Below are 12,451 nucleotides of genomic sequence, written 5' to 3' on the forward strand. Positions count from 1 at the left end.
AATAGCGGCTTCTGACAAAATATGGGAATTCCTCCTGTAAGAGGAACAGTGATATCTGCTCGCACTTTATAAATCAATGCTAAAAGAAGATCAGTACGTTATTAAATTTCATCCTCTCTCTCTCTATGTATGTATATAATATTTGAATATAACAGTTTCGATATTAACATTAGTAATATACAAACTCAGCAGATTTTCTAATCTTTGAGTGTCATAAAATCATCGAAGAAGTATAAATTTGTAACGAAATATGATGTATTTAAATACTCTAATAATTTATGAGCTATTATCTACTTCTCTTCATTAAAGGTTCTACTTGATTCTTACACCCCACCAACTTCGCACCAGGTGCTCGTGGTCCGATCGCTACGTCCTCCACACGGCTCTTGGCCAGTGTACTTTGAAGTGAATGAAGATCTAAACAGGGTAGGTTTGCGATTTGTGGTGCCCAAATATGCAGTCTTCTTTCAAAGAAAATCTGAATATATTTGCAGAGGATCGACATACGAGTTGGACAAAAACCATACTTTATTGTCGGTCGCCGTACGCAATACAGTTACCTCTGCATGAATCAGTTCCGAGAGTGGAGATCTCTATAATCTAGTTGCCATCAAGCTTTTTTTTTTTTGCGCAAGCAGGCCACGAAGGTTCAAGTGTAGTGGAGGCTACCAGTACACCCAGGTACAGTCGTTATAAGGATAGGAGGTTACAGCGGGTTGCTGAGGCGCAGGAAAAATTCAAACAAGCATTCTCCCAATTGAAAGGGCTCCCCTCAGTCCCGACAAGGAGTACCAAGTAGCCCTAACATTAATTCTTGCACCAGGTACCCTACACTCTAGGATCGCCCTTGAGTACACCCAGGGATATTTTTCTGTCGGAACGGTCCGGAAGTTAAAAAGAAATAAAAATAATAACGCACATAGTTAAAACAAAAAAAAAAAATTTATTTTAAAATAAAAAATATTTTTTATTACTAATGCCGTTGGCGCTGTCCATTGGTGGAGAGTTAAGCTAGTTGCACAGCTCGACTTCGTGACTCATCTATTGAAGCGTTAGCTAATCAGAATGCTTAATAAAACCATGGCTTATTCAGGACCGTCATGCATCATGCAGCCACAGACAAACAGTAAAACAATAAATATGATAATGTGCTTTTACTGTGGAAATTCTAATAAAACATTTTGAACAATAAATAAAGAATAAAAATTAAATTAGTTTAATTAATTAGTTTTTATCCACTTTACTATCCTTTTGTAATTTGAAATTTCAAACTAGCGCTTATGACGACATTATGAATCCTCACTGGAGTATGAGATCGCGTTCTATTTAGTGTCTAAGTGCGGTATTATTTAAGTACAGTATCAAATAAAGGCTTAAGTTCTGCAAATTGCAGCTTCTGGAGACTAGGCACCTGCAAGGCGATCTGACTGAAGTGTATAAGGCCTTGAATGGATTGAGCAGGCTCAATGCTGATGGGATTCTTCCTCTTGCTCAGATTACAAACTTGAGGGGGCATAGATTCAAATTGAGGAAAGACAGTTGTAGAATAGATGTGCGGAAGTTTACCTTTAGCCAGCGGGTAGTTGATTGCTGGAACAAACTTCCATCTGTTGCTGTGGAAGTTGATAGCTTAAATAAATTCAAGGCAGAACTAGATAAACATTTGGAATGAATAGATCAGTCAAATGGGAATGGGTTATTTTATTTATTTTTTTTGGCTGATGCTGTATAAGCTTGCTTTCTTGCATCATGTGCCTCTATTAATGCTAATGCTAAAGGAAAAGGTGACTTCATTAAACATATTGCAACATTAAGAAGCGGCCAAAATGATAAATAATTTTTTCTTGAGATCACAAGGGAAAAAAAAAAAAAAAACCCGAAAATTTCGCTCATTTGGCAGCATGATTTCTAAAAATTTTCTCGGGAGGGGATCCCCAGACCACCCCCCTCTTTTCTAGGGCAACTTTCTCATCATTCCGTTATATTTTACAAACAAAGGCCTGCGTACACCTCTTTAGAAATGACTTCATTTTTGAATAGTTTTCTTTTAATGAGCATAAAAGTTACATAAACATTACTTTCTCACTCATTGTTTTACTTGTGATAATAAATGGTGGCATAAGGCAAATTGCTTTTACCCAGCGCAAAGCGAAAAATATAATCATTTATTCATTTATCAAACACGCAACACTCCTATTTTTCGCCCCTTTGAAGCAGAAGATTTGTCGCATATCCTTCTGAAAAAGGGATGTGGTTCTCACATCTTTTTCCCCTTTTACATTGAATCGTAAAGGAATGATTTTATCCACAAAAAGTACTTAAAAGGTAGAAATTAATTAAATTTAGTTGTTCAGCGAATTTCTTCTGTTTCGCAATTGTTTTTTTATTTTAGTAAAATTAGAAGGGCGATGATATGAGAAACTGTGCAGCAATTGTTTTTCAGGGGGAGGGATGGGGTAGGAACACGAGTGCATAATTATCTCATATATAATAGGTCTCACAAGACATAAAAGAAGTACTGTACTGTATCTTGCTGTTATCTGTCAGCAGAGTCATATCAGAATCAGAACATAATCGAAGCGCCCTCTGATGACCAAGAATGTAGTAACCTTGTGTACTGAAACTGATGGAAGAATAATGCGTTATTAATTAAAATCATTGGAGTATGATAGCTTATGACATGTTAATGATAAACATGTCATAGATGTCATGTCATATAGAGTTGTGCAAGGATAGTTTATTTATTTATTTATTATTTTTTAAATTTGTAAATACAAAAACCCCATACCTTTCTAGTAGGTAATAGGCTGATTGATCTTCACAGAACTCTCAAATATGGCACGTTTATGGACAGTTATTGACAAAACGTAATGAGGATTTCAATAGTTCCGGAAATATTTCATGTTTCCATGTTTCCATAAGAGTTTCACACTTTTTCTGATTTCCTGGTAAACTGGTTCAAAAAAATAAAACGAACCGCAGTATGTTGTCATCAATTTCGTGGGTAGTTAATGCGTTGGAAAAAGCCAGAACATTTTTTGAAGAAAGATTTAATCAAAGAAAATTTACTTAAATAAAGAAGTACGAGTATTCGTATATACAATTGATTTATTGTCTCAATTCGCGCATAAAAAATGCAATAATTATCCAGCTGGCAATGTTATTGGGATATGAATTAGTCAACCTAGCAATAGTTCTCTTTCTTCTCTCATCGAAGAATACTACTAGAATTCTTATTGTGTAACAATATCCTCGAAATAGCCATTTATGATCCTGGTTGAATACAGGATTTGTTATTGTATTACTTTCTCGCCTTAAGATTATTAGGTTTTTTTTTAATGTTATACTATTTCTGCATTATTTATAAAGAAAATAATTTCTCTCTGCTGTTATTTCCCTGTATCCTACCAAAAGGCCGAATCTGCTCTTGTTTTTTTATGCTCTTGTCACACTCAATTTCCGACCTTCTAAGGCTGCAATCACCGATTTGTTTTATAATGTTGGCAAATTATACTCAATGTAGTGCCAGTAATGCCCTGCAGATGGCACCACACAATACGAATAATTCGAAATAAAAAAATGAATTTGCCTTTTGTAAACACAAGGTGTTCGCAGCGCCATTTGTGCCAACACACCTAATTACTTATTTTTCTTGTGCAGAATCCAGAGACAACTGCATTCTATTCCACGATTCAGAATTATATTATTAAATAAAATGAATAACTAAACTATAGTATTAATGATTGTTCCGACAATTAACTGCTTGCTGGTTGAAGCCAAACTTCCGCATATCTATTAACCATCCTTTCTCAATTTGAATTTATGCTTCCCTTGTGTGTAGTCTGAGAAAGAAGGATTCTATTAGCATTGAACTTACCCAATCCATTCAAAGCCTTCAACAATTCAGTCAGATTATCTCGCAGGTGCCTAGCCTTCAGACGCTGCAATTTGTGGAAAATACATATAATCTAATAAATTAAAGTATAGATACCTATATAAGTGCACTGCTCTACAAAATTAACGGAATACGTAGAAAACGTGGTGCAACATGTGCAGCTTGCGATGACGAGGGACAAAATTTGGTATGGTGGTGTAGAATATTCCACACAGAATAACACTGAAATGAGGAGACTGCAGCGAGGAATTTTGTACACGTATACGAGTTGTATAAGAATAATCAAAAAGGTCGCATTGCAGAAGTCGATACAAAGTTGCACGAAAATATGATCATATTACATCCAATTACTAAACAGGCCTGACAGTGGTGAACCATGCACGATATAGGGGTGTCCATAACATTCTGTAGTTAAAAAACCGGCTCTTCCACCAGTGCAAACCTCAGCTCACCAAGTGACCGAGGAGTTAGCTGTAGGTGTGCAATGCGAGGGCGTCCCACGCATGTTCGATCGGATTTAAGTCTATGATCGTGCTAGCCGCTGCAGTTGTTGGATATCTTCAGCTTCAAGAATTTTCTTCTTGAAATATCTTCAGTTTCATGAAGTATTTTTATAGTTGGACAGACAACTTGGATAGTCGAGACCCGCTAATGAAGAGGTTTTATATGAAACGTTTTCACACGTGGCTGAGTTAGTCAATCTCAGTCGTGGTAGCACGGTTTTTTCTTCTGGAAACTCGGGTTTTTCGTCCAGGAAACAGAAAATCAACATTCATACATGCAATTTACAGACAATATACACGGAGCAATATGACCTTAGTCTCTGATGCGCCTAAAATCCTATTATAACAACATTACTTCCACAGTAATATGATCCCACATTTTGCCAATGTCAGCGGCAGGAGTGACGGTGTGGAAGAGTTCCATGCCGTCAGTCTGGAGAACGAAATTGCGCACTAGCGATGAGAACAGCAGCGTCAGCAAATGAAGTGATCCTATGATTCAGAAAAATGTTCCATACCATAAGTAGATTCGATTCCATGGTATAGAAGAATGTTCCTTGCCATCAGCAGTGCTACTCCAGTGGATCATCCTTTTGGAATTGTATTGTTTGGTGAACTGTTGAAGCCAGCTGAGGCTTGATATTGATTGTACATAGTACATATATTTGTTAATGATGAATCTTTTCCTATTAATAGTTTGATGGGATGAAATTTGATCCATGATATTTGGACTCTTTCCTCAACAAAGAAAAGAATGTCTTGAGGAGCTTTCTCTGTTTGCTGATTCTTATACCAGAATGGAACTTTTGGTAAGATGCCAGGAGCCCGTCACGATGACAGCAGAACAGACAACAAAATTTACACACACACACACACACACACACACACACACACACACACACACACACACACACACACACACACACACACACACACACACACACACACACGACCGATTATGGCGGAAGCCTCACCACAAGAAGTACAAAAGCCGCTAATGGGGGAACCCTTGGGTCTGCAACAACTACACTTAAATACACAAATACTTGTTCCTGCCATCAGCAGTAGCTGATCCCGTGCTAACAACGAAAGTACCCGCCAATGTCAACAGGAGAGATACTTTCCAGGCAGAAAATACCAGGATGGTTCAATTGTCAGCAGAACAATCTTAGGAGGATGCATAAAAGGTACTAGCAGCAGAAGAACTGAAAGTGGAAGTTACAGGTTGTTACTGGATTTTAGGAGCATCGGAGACTAAGGCCACGTGGATTCGTGTATATTGTCTGTGAATTGCGTGTTTTGAGGTCGACTTTCTGTTTGCTGGACGAAAAACCTGAGTTTTCGGGAAAAAAAACCATGCTACCCTCTCCTGAAACCGACTAACTCAGCCACGTTGTGAAAAATATCAATAAAAATTCCTTCCGTCATCGACGGGATTCGAACTCAGGTCTTTTTCCACCCTGTGTGGGGAAGACAGCGATCCTACGAACTGTGCTACCCACCAGAGCACAAGTTACACGGGTAGGAACGTTGTTCTTGTAAAGTTTTAGTAGCATCAGCGACTAAGTCCGTATTGCTCCATATATACTGTCTGTAAATTCCGTGTGGTCTCTGGACTGTTTGCTGGAAGAAAAACTAAACGCGAGTTTCCGGGAGGAAAATCATGCTCACTTCGTCTGAGACGGACGAATTCAGCCACATTGTGAAAAAGCCAATAAAAATTTCCCATGTCATCGATGGGACTCAGATTTTACCAATTGTTCTACCAACCATGGCACAGAGGTAGGAACACTTAATGTTCTAGTTGAAAGTACGCTACTAATTTAGGCGTAGATGTTCTAAAAACACGTTGTCAACAGGAGGATAACATTGATTTCTGTTAGAAGAAAAAAACAAATTGTCAAAAAAATGCAGGAAGGCAGTAAATTTCTTTTTACAAAAGAGGCTTGTAATTTGGCCACATTGGAATTATATTCCTTTTTTGGGAATTCGAACCTCGGTTTCTTCCACATGAAGTGGAATGTTACGTTATGTACCAGGGAACTAAGCCTATGACGCGTCAATATATTATGTCTATAATTGCATGTATTTTTTGGCTAATTTGCTAAACGGAAAACTTGGAGAAAACACTGCGGCCCTCATATGAGACCAACGAAAAAATTAAAATTCCTAATGTCATTGACGCGATTTTATTATTATTATTATTATTATTATTATTATTATTAGCTATATGGTGCAAGGAAGCCTGAGGCTCATGCTGCACCCCAGCCAAAAAAAAAAAAAAAAAAAAAAAATCCAGGGTTACCCTGAGAGAGAGAGAGAGAGAGAGAGAGAGAGAGAGAGAAAAGTAGAAGGAAATCACCAAGAAAGAGAAGAATGATGATATCCAGCTCAGGACCCTGCGTGTGCCAAGCCCATACTCACCAGATGTGAGCCCCGGGGTTCAATTTGAACTTAGTCCCTTTTTATATGGTGCGGTAGGACTATGAATATGACCATTGTGCTGCTGGTAAGCGGTATGAAAGGACATCGAACACTGTGCTACCGTGAGGCAAGCATAAGCGTTTCTGAAGTATATGTCACAAGGTGTGTATTATGAGCGAGAAGCCGTCTTCGAAATGGAATACATATCACATTTTTATAATGTTTTTTTATTTTGACATTGTTTTGACATGTTCTTGCCCATTTCTACCAGAATGTGTTCACTCCTTTGTTCGCTGTTGCATTTATCAGCTTCGATATAAACACTACAACGAATTTTACAGAATATAAAAATTTGGGTTACTTATAATGTGATTATGCAACGATTGTCCAATGTTGCAATATTTTTGGTAAAATGTATATTGTTGGTGCTTCCGGTGTCAAACCAACGGAAATTAGCTGTATATTGTTGGTGCTTCCGGTGTCAAACCAACGGAAATTAGCTGCTTCCTTTGCCCTTGTTCAGAACAATGGCCATAGGCGCATTTTGCGGGGAGAATAGAGAGGCTAAAGACCCCACAAAAATTTAGTGTTATTATATATTTTAGTGTAATTATATGATTGTACACTGAGTGAACAGAAATCATGGGATACCTGCCTAGTAACACTGAAAAATGCAAAGTACTGTGGAGAATTAAAAACACCTTGGGGATAATTTCGCATTCACATATGAAGTTCTCTGGCAATGCAGATGGGCTGCCATAGCAGGTCATGGACTTTTGTGAATGATATATAGGAATTTTGCTAGCAGAAACAAGGAGGTGATTATCCCCTTGTATAAGGCAATGGTCAGGCCACACCTTGAGTACTGAGTGCAGGTCTGGAGGCCTCATTGTAGGAAGGATGTAGAGTTTCTACAACGAATACAGAGAAGGACAACAAGATTGGTGAGAGTAAGTAAATGGTTCTCTTACCAAGACAGAATTAGGTTCTGCAATTGCACAATCTGCAGACTAGGCACCTGCGAGGTAATCTGATTGAGGCCTTGAATGGTTTGAGCAGGCTCAATGCTGATAGGATATTTCCGCGTGCTCAGATTAAGGCTCTCATACTAACCTGAGGGGGCATAGATTCAAATTGAGGAAAGACAGTTGTATAATAGGTGTGTGGAAATTTGCCTTTAGCCAGCGGGTAGTTGATTGCTGGAACAGACTTAGATCTGTTGTGGAAGTTGATAGCTTAAATAAATTTAACGCTGAACTAGACTAACATTTGGAGTTACCGAATGGGTTAAATGGGTAGGTTTTTTTTTTTTTTTTTTTTTTTTGGCCGATGCTATACATTGGTGTTCAAAGAAAGTGCATTACCCCTTAAAATTGTAATTATTGTCCGAATAACATAGGATGGCAATATTTCTTACCGATTGCACCAGATAAGGTTGACACGCGTAGGTGACGATGTAATATTGCATTAGCTTTATAAGCATGGGTTGCAAGAGTTGCCGTCATTCCTTGCTTGTGTCAGGATGGCGAGTTACGTGCAGTTGACGCCACGAAGAAAGAGTGCTATTGTTGCTTTACGTGAGGAAGTGAGGAAGGATGTTCTTCCCGTCATATTGCTTATAGAGCGTCTTGTAATAAGTCGACAGTGAGTACATTTCTTTCCAAATTCAAGAATACTGGTACTGCTGAAATTAAAAGAGGAACAGGACGCAAACGAGTCTCTACGCCAAAACGATCGCGTTTTGAAGCGCTTATGCTTTAAAACAGTAAAGCTTCTTCGTCTGAGCTGAAAAGAGAGTCGGAAGAACATACAGGAGTGGTAACAAGTGCAGTAACAGTCAGAAGACGCCTCTTCAAAAATGGACTTGTAGCCCGTTGTCCTAAGAAGAAGGCCCTCCTCACAAAAATGAAAAAGGCCCGATTAATTTGGTGTAAGGAGCATGTCAAATGGACACCTGGCAGTGGAAGTCAGCTATTTTGTCGGATAAGAAGAAATTCAACCTGCATGGCTCTGATAGGAGACAAACGATTCACCGTAGACGTGGTGAAGAATACTATCCAGACTGTATGGTGTCTACAGTGAAATTCCCTACTAGCCAAATGATATGGGGGTACAATTCGTATCATGAAGTATGTCACCTGCAGTTTATAAAAGGTTTCGTAAATGCCAATGGATACTTGGCTATATTGGAAGGCAAATTGCTGCCAACCATTAGAGACCATTTCAACCTGCCAAGTAACTGCATCTTTCAGGACGACTCTTCTCCTTGTCACCGGGCGAAAACTGTATGTAGGCACTGCTGTAGATACTTTAGTTTCATTTCTGCATTAGAGGTTCGACAGTAATGTTATAATTACAAACAAACAGTAATTTTTTATAGGTAAAAAAATGTTTGGAAGAATGCTCCATTACAACTCTTAGCTGGCCAGAAAACAGCCTAGCCAGACCTGAATCCTATAGAGAACTGTTGGCATCGTGTGGAATCTACAGTTGCCAGAAAGAAACCAAAGACCCTTCGTGAACTTCAGGAGGCCATAATTCGTGTTTGGAACCACGAACTATCAGTTGATTATCTTCAGAAATTGATCTTGTCAATGTCTCGACGGTGTGCTGCTCTTATCAGGGCCAGAGGCGGTTCAACTAAATATTACTTTGCACCTGATGAACTTTTCAATTTGTTTTCCATTTAACATGATAAACTTAAGCAAATTGAGGGCTTCTGATAACATTTCAGTAATAATTGTCGTATTTACCAAAACTGTTGTATGAAGGCTGCAAATGCTCATTTTGGAATATTTTTAGAGCACCTGTCAAATAGTACTTAGCTTTGCCTTAACTATTAATAAATATCTTTTGTTTATATTTCTATTTGTGATGCGTCATTAAAATAACATACCATCGTGAAAAAAGCTAGCTGTCCCAAAGAAATCTAAACGGATTTGGTCGTGAGCAGGTAAGCCAGTGCGTTCGAATCCTTCCTCGTTTCTTATTTCTCTGAAATAAAACTATTCTTTGTAATTTCTACGTGATGCACTTTCTTTGAACACCAGTGCTCTCTCTCTTGCATCATATGCCTCAACTAATCCTAGTAATGGGTAGGCCCAGCTTTTGCCCGGTTAAGGGCAGTCACACGGCGAGGCATTGATTCCATTAGTTCACGAAGCATTGATTCCATTAGTTATTTCCATCCACGTCTGCTGCCCCACTGTCTGTAAAACCGTCGCATTCCTGGGTGGAGCAACGAAAGCTCGAACGGACCTTTCCACAGCCTCCCAAAGAAGCTCCACAGGGCTTATATCCGGTGAACAGACAGGCTATTCCGTGGTAAAATCTGCGGAATGCTCTTCAAACCATGTTCTAGTCGGCACGGTTCTGTTGGGAGACGCATTGTCCTGTGGGTGCATGATGACCATGAAGGGGTGGAGATGGTCTGCACGGATGGAAACGTAATATGGTAAACCACTGTTGGCGACTAAGTCAGACCCTAAATACTAACCTGGACTGTTCAGAGATGCATCTACATGTATCAGAGATCCCAACGTGTGCCAGTTGAACACGCCCCAGACCATAGTCTGCGTGGGTAGCATAGTGGTATCGTCACCGTCCTCCCCACACCGGGTGGAAAAGGCCTGGGTTCGAATCCCGTCGATGACGCGAGGAACTTTAATGGGCTTTTTTCACTCAGTGGCTGAGTTAGTTGGTCTCAGGCTTAGATAGCAAGGTTTTTCTCCCCAGTAACTGGGGTTTTTTCGTCCAGCAAAACAGGCAAATCAACCATAGAATATACGCAATTTACAGACACAAATACGGGTTAATGTATTTAATTACGGGCAACCCTAAAATAATAATTTATTAATAATTTAAAACAACGCCCCAGACCATTACCGACCGTCCTCCTGCCTAAACAGTTCCTTGTTGAAATGACTGGTGCATAGTTTTGTGTGGTTTCTGCCTGACACGTACCCTCCTTTCCTCTGGAAATAAATAACTGGAAATGGTACTCATCGGACTAGGAGACCCGTCTCCAATTATCCATGGCGCAGTGCCGATGTTCTTTCTCCCAGTTGAGGCGCAGAGTCCTGTGTCCTGGTGGTAGCAATGGGACTCTGGTGGGTTGGCGGCTCCCAACTTATTACAGCTAATGATCACTTAATGGTCTTAGTGGGGACATTTCTGGCACTTCCCTCGTTGAGTCAGCGGCGATTTGTGCGACTGTCGGTCTCTGGTTAGCTGAAACAATGGGAGATAGATGTCGCCGGCCACGTTTATCTACCACCTTTCTCCACCCATAGCGCAGCGCTGTCCACGATGAGATGTTATTCCCGATACCCCCTGAATACTGTGGAACAGTGCAATTTCTGTACCACCTCCGCGATAGAGTGACCCATGCATCAGGCACCCAATATCATTCCTCTTTCAAAGTCGGTTAGCCCCAGGGGCTCACATCTGGTGATAATGGGATGGGCACACCCAAGGTCCTGAGCTGGCTATCATTATTCTTCTCTTTCTTTGTGATTCCTTCTACTTCTTTCTCTATCTCCCCCAACCCCCCCCCCCCTCTCTCTCTGCGAAATTCAGATTTTTTTTTTTTTTTTGGTTGGTGCAGCATAAGCCTCAGGCTTCCTTGCACCATATGGCTAATAATAATAATAACTCATAACATTTATCCGTACTGACATCGAATTACCGCCTATGTGAATGCAGTGTACCTATTTAACTGCCAAGCGATGGGTTCGTCCACTAGCGGGAGGGGTGACAGTGTCGCGATGTCCAGGAACTAGGTATCCCATGAGTTCTGTCATTTCAGTGTACTATCATGTTTTGATAGTTGTAAAAGCTTCCAATGTGTTACATACGAGCCTCACCCCAGACCAAATTTTTAGGTGTGCCGCAGAAGATGACATTGGTCAACGCTTCAATTTATAAAAAGCCAACTCTCAAACCATGTTATTTTCAGCAGGGCTACTATACCCAGGGGCTCACATGTGATGAGTATGGGCATGGCACATCCAGGGTCCTGAGCTGGTTATCATCATTCTTCTCTTTCTTCGTGATTCCTTTCTACTTCTCTCTCTCTCTCTCTCTCTCTCTCTCTCTCTCTCTCTCTCTCTCTCAGGGTAACTCAGGAATTTTTTTTTTTTGGCTGATGCAGCATAAGCCTCAGGCTTCCATGCATCGTGCTAATAATAATAAAGTCGCAAGGCGTTCGTAAATTCTGTCTAAAAATCATGTGTCTTCATCAATCGGTTTGTCTGTTCGCTGGATGAAAAAAATGCAACTTCGCCTGAGATCGACTAACTCTTTTACGGTGTTAAAAAGTCTATAAGAGTTCAGTCCCTTTGATCGGGAATGTACAGCTCTTTTACGTGAAACAACAATCGTAACCTCAGTGCTAGCCACGTATATCATTCCAACTATAATTTTCGCGTTATATTCAACGTATATCCGCATATATAAGTATATCATTCTATACGTAGAGTAAGCTTAACTAGCCAGTATTTTAAAATAAGAAGTTTTATTTTACTATGAATCTAAGAACAAATCTATAAATTAATATAATTTAAATAATCAGGAAGCAGGCTAACTTTTTTTAATGATAGGTGGTGCTGCAACTACTGCTGAAGAATAT

Source organism: Mastigoproctus giganteus, chromosome 6 (assembly GCF_048544385.1).
Source record: "Mastigoproctus giganteus isolate SK-2022 chromosome 6, ASM4854438v1, whole genome shotgun sequence".
In the NCBI taxonomy this organism is placed as follows: domain Eukaryota; kingdom Metazoa; phylum Arthropoda; class Arachnida; order Uropygi; family Thelyphonidae; genus Mastigoproctus; species Mastigoproctus giganteus.